Raw genomic sequence first — 6,190 nt, 5'->3', positions numbered from 1 at the left:
CATCACTACAAGTGAGAAGTTGTTACAACTTGACATAATTAATTAATCAACATATCAAAATTTGGATTTCAAATTTAAAAAAAAAGGGCTATCACATATTTAGAAGAGTCATATGGAACTTTAACAAGTGAGTATAAAATGATAGCAAGGAGGGCCATTACATCCTCCTTGCCTTAAAATAGGCTAACTCCTAGAAGATGACTATTGCTACTAAGATTTTTTTTAAATGAAATATAACGTCACAAAATAGCTTTGAAACACCATGTGTTATGATTTAAAGTTTTATTTAGTTCTATTATTTTCAATTTTTTTAAATATTTTATGTTGGTAAGTCTTGTAATTTAATCCTGTTGCAAGTTTAACTACTTGTTAACTGATGGCATACAATATTCCTAGAGTTCCCAATGCTAAAACATTTATTCAATCAATACAACTTTTATCAACCTTATTAAACTTCAAACATGTGATCAATATAAATAAAAACCATAAGAAGATACACATACACAATAACACTAGATATGTTAATTAGGGAAACCCTTGATCAAAGGGAAAACCTCGATGGAGATGGTACCTATTAAATGGTGTACTAATATGGTATGTGCAAGATCATTACGAGCCAAAAAGTTGTGATATGAAAAAAAATCCCTTTTCATCTAAGATTGATTAAATGAAAAGGTTTTCATAAGGAAATTATCAAATTTCCATTGATATAATTGTTCTTCAATTATGAGTTGAATAAGTAATTAATACTTATTTTCTAATGCGGTTACTTATAAAGTGCTTACTTATATATTGATTAACAAAAAAAATCTTATAACTTTATAATGGTATAAACTTTTCAACATTTAAAAAATGTGTCACATTCTATGATTTCCCTACTATGAAGAAAAGGAAAAAAAATTGTGTTGTTTTGAATGAATTAAGGTGGTCAAAAACAAGGTTTTTTATTTCAAAAAATATTGTACTAGAAAATTCGAAATTAATTATTTACAAGGAATTAAATTTAAAAATATATGCATGACATCCAAGTATGAGTGTATGTCTTATATCTAGAATCTTTAAAAAATAAAAATCATTTGATTATGATTAAGGTAGTCAGACATACACCTACTTCTTATTTTTTCTTGAATTCTTTTTTATTTTACTTTCAAATTCTAATTTTTTACAAAACTAAATATTATTTTATCAAAAAATGACTAGTATTTTTGAAACTACATTCAATTAACTACAAATTCTATTGTTACTAATTTGTGATATATGCTTCATAACTAGTTCAAGATTTCACATGACTAACACTGATGTCCCAATTTTTCATTGCCACTTAAGGCCATAGTTTGGTCCATCATGATCTTGCACACACCCAATATATAAATTCCTTGTGAGAGGATGGAATCTGTTAGGAGTCAATGAATTACATTCAATACATATCCATCCATGCTAGGAGACTTTCAATCCAGGTGAGGATATTCCAACCCTTATAGAAGTTGTGCCAACTATGTTAGGAGTTTAGAAGGAAAAAGGACCCAACTAACTATCTAACTCACCTATGTATTGTTCCTTTTAAAATAATAGGAATGCAACTAATCTAAGTAGTTCACACTCTTTCTCTATCCTCTTAGCATGTCCCTTCCCCACCAAACACTTCTTAGATTTCAATATCGAATCTACAAACTCAAATCACAAAATCTCTTTGATCACTTACTCGCATTATAGTTTGTATCTACAAAACACTTGATCAACTTACACACCTTACACCCTTCATCATAAGGAAAATAACATTCCTTTATGAAAAGTTCTCAAAACAATTCATTGAATTGGCCTTAAGGCTTTCCCAATTAATTACAATAGGACCTCATTAAGATAACACACTACATCACATCTTTTCATAGTTACATAATACTATCATCTCACAATATTTAAAACTTCTCACATGTGTGACCTTACACTTCATACACTTGTTGATGTTATCATTAGGATGTGGTCTTCCTCTGTCTAACTATAATCAATCATATTCTATCTCTATTAGGATATATTATCTGAACAAGAGGAATCACTTCTTAGGAACTTTGTCGGTGAATTGTCTTCTATAAATCTCAATTAGGTGCTACTCTACCTATCTTCATAGTGTTTTGACATCAATGAAAAAAATAGTCATGAATTGAACACATAATCATGTTAATTATCTCCCCAATGCTCCAACTATGCTAGGGTACTCACCCATAGGAATATCAATAGCATTCAGTCTAAAAAAATGTCACTTTAGAACAATAAATATTTCATGTTACTAGCTAGAGGTGGTTTCTCTTTACAAATTTTTTGTGTTAAAATTTTTGGTGTCAAATGTGCATGAATGATTTTATGTTTCATGTTAATTTTGAAGTTATTTTCATTTTACTATAGCTCGGTAATAATTGAGTTAATAGTTGGTAACTAAAAATTATATTACTATTAGCTATTTTAAACAAAATATTGAATGAGTACATTGAGTGATTGTTTATGATGCTTATGAATGTTGTTTGGTACTAAAATTATTTAAAGTGACTATAGGTTAACATGATAGAATATATTCACCCCCTTCTCACTTACGTAACACATAATATATATAAAACTAATTACATCATTTAGAGAATTAAAAGAATAAATAAAATTCTATTTGATTCCTTTAAATAATTATATTTTAAAATGATTCTTTTATTATTCATATGTAATTGTTCTATATAGTAATAATAATAACACTTATTATTGTCATTATTCTTATAATTTAAATATCTTAAGGAATATAATCTCAATTATTTTATGAAATTTCAACAATATTGTTTGTAAATAATATGTGTTGGACTAGTAGTTGGGCTACATTGATGAAGCCTTATGTAATATTAGAAGGGAGTTCGATGGCATGCTTCAAAACTGTGAGCATTTGTAGGAGCAGGTAGAGGACATCAATAACAAAGTTCTTTGAAAGGAAGAGAGAGAGTAAATATTGATGACTATTGTGTCCATAAAGAAAACTCAAAAATAACTTGGGATACAAATTAACAATTTTGTCTTTGAGATCAATTTGGTATACACCAAATTGGTGAAGGACATAGGTAGTATGAAGGCCTAGTTGGAGAAAAATTTATGAAGAGGAAGAACAAGGATGATGCTCCAAAAAAGAAGGAATTCTTGAGGCCTCCAAGGACCTAAGTGATTCTAGGCCTGTTTGTTACCCCAAGTTTTCCTTACTTGATCAACTCAAGGAACTCTCAAAGTGATTGGTTGGGTTATGTTTTTTTTCCTTTGGGTGGTGTGTGTTAGATACTGAATGTGTGCTAGTTCATGACGGTACTTGTTGCTAGTTTAGTTTAGTGTACTTGTTTCATTATGTGGCTAGGTGTAGCAGGTGATTTTTTTTTTAAGTTTTTGATTGCAATAACTTGGTCCAATGTAGGGTCTTATTGGTTGGTGGCTAGATTTTTTTTTTTTTTTCAACCTAGTTAGGTTTTATTTATTTATTAATTTTTAGGTTTTATCTTGGTTTTTTATAGTTGTATATTGTTCTAGTTATTTTTGGTACATGTCACTTTTCATGACCTTATTTTTGTTGTCCATGGGCTTGATGTTATTTTGATGTAATGGACTTGCATCCTTCCTACTTTACATAATCAAAGCAATATTATATTGATATATTATATTTAATGAGAGAGTAGGAGTGTGTGTGTGTGTGTGTGTGTGTGTGTGTGTGTGTGTGTGTGTGTATGTACACACACATGCACACACACACATAATTTTTTATTTTATTTTATATATAAAAGTAATTGTTGAACACCACATAATAATTGGCATAGTTCTTTATTTAATTAATATTTTTTAAAGATTATTAATTTCCCTCATAGAAACTAATTTATATTAAATAAAATATTATAATACTTTAACAAGATACAAGAATCACTGAATTTTATGTTAAATATATATGTTTGGATTTGTGCTAATATTTGTTCTGTCCAAGTGATATTATTTCATTGTATCATTTAAAAAGAAACTAATCTAACATATACTTAGAGTTTTTCTTAAAATAGCATATATGAGAAAATGGTATGTGCCTAGTTTTTTATACTTCTATAAAAACTTGTCTTTATTGGAATATTTTATGAACTTTTTCTTAAACTTATCGCCTTTGTACCTTTAGCATGATATTAAAAAATATTTTAAAAAGTTCTTGGGACTACAAATAGTACAAAATTAAATTAAACTAAAGGGTACAATGTAAACTACAATGCAATGACATTTTTCCTATATATATATATATACATGTACATACATATATATGTATGTATATGTACGGATCTATATATATGTATACATATACACATACATATATGTACACATATACACATACATATATGTACATATATACATAGATATATGTATTTATGTATATAGGTATATAATGTAGGGAATATAAAATAATAATAAAATTTGGTGTCGAATTTATCTTTGTTCCTATGGATGTCCCTCCTAGAGAAATTAGTTTACTTCATATATTAAATAAGAAACACCTGAATAAGGGGAAGTCTTAGATTCTAGTCTCTCATAGTCCAAAGAATGAAAAAGGTACTAATTATATGTATTTTTTTTATTTTTTTTATGTCAAGGTCAATAAATGTTCAAAGTTGAAAATGACCTACCTTAGAAGTGAAACATACCTCTATATACACAAGTAATAAATAAACAAAAATATCATAATTGAAAGGGAAAATATATCTATGTTGTTGAATGGGAAAAATAAGGTTGCTAAAAAATTCCTACAATATTAGTGATAACCCTAGTATTGAGAATTTTTCCATGTAATACAAAGAATAGGTTTACTAGGAGGGAAAATGTAATATCAATATTATCACTTAGAATGTTGAAGAATATTACATATTGAATTTCTATGGGAAGTAGGTTTTCCTTTAAAATAATCACCATGGGCCTTCAAATGGTCAATGATAAATTCGAAGTTGTTAGAGTCTCCATTCTTGGTCATGCTTTCTTTAATTCATGATTAAAGAAAACTGGGTTAAACTAGTTTGCATCGATATCTATGATATCATGGATATCAATAAAAAAGTTATAGAAATGAATTGCATGATGTTTAATATTCTTAAAGAACTTCCATAAGTATGGATTGAGTTTTGACCTTATTTTATTTGCATTCCTATTTTTGTCTATTTGGTGTACTGTTGGGTTTAGCTGGTTTATCTTGCATTCATGGAAATTTTGTAATGTAATGATTTTACAAGTCCCTTTAAAATATATCAAACTTTAATCCAAATAGAAAAAATATCTTCAAAAACATATGTATTTTACAATGTAGGAGTTGCTTGAAATCAATTCCCACCTTAACCAAAAGTAATAAAATTTTTGAAACATCTTATTTGAGAGAATAATTCCCAAAATGCCAACTAGTAAACATATATTTGGCAAATTAGACAAAGGTGGGAAACCATAACACATTAAAGCATCCACAACAAACATGGAAAGAAAATTTCTTCCATTTTGTTCCTTATTTATATCCTTTGAGCATCCTTAGTGGGCCCTAATTGTAAGAATATTTTGACAAATTATGTGCATAGTACTTGTTTTTTCTTTACTTGAATACAATATGGATAATTAGCCTACTAAATAAGGATGTTTTGAAAATACTACTATTTGGGACCACTTTTAAACAATTAGAATCAAAAGTCATGAAAGATCTAAACCTAAAATCTAATGATAAATCATCCAATATGATACGAATCATTACTTTGGATATTTATTAGACATATTATATTCTTCATTACATTTTAGGTAAAAAAACAACTACAACCTATTATAATATTTTATAAAAGAACACTATCTAATTTTATCCCATCCCTATATAGCACAAAATATATATTTTATAATTCTACTCAACAAATCTGATTTTCATTAAAGATAAGACGATAATGGGATTTTGTTATTTTATTCAAATAATACAAAAGTAAAGTAGACATCTCATTATGGAGTATTTTAGTTCGAAGATCCCGCCTGTCCTAGATAGATAAATGTGATTATTAAACAGTGTACGGTTTATATTACCTTTTACAAGCGAAAATTGACCATACTCTTCGTTCATCGTACTGTTATGCTTGGTGCTTCAAATTATCTCCAGTGCCGTCCAAAATCGCTGCAAGGAAAAATTAAAGGA

This window comes from Cupressus sempervirens, chromosome 9 (assembly GCF_028749045.1).
Source record: "Cupressus sempervirens isolate cs-2001-9-10 chromosome 9, ASM2874904v1, whole genome shotgun sequence".
Taxonomy (NCBI): Eukaryota; Viridiplantae; Streptophyta; class Pinopsida; order Cupressales; family Cupressaceae; genus Cupressus; species Cupressus sempervirens.
The sequence above is the reverse complement of the archived record's forward strand: the minus strand, read 5'-3'. Positions refer to the sequence as shown.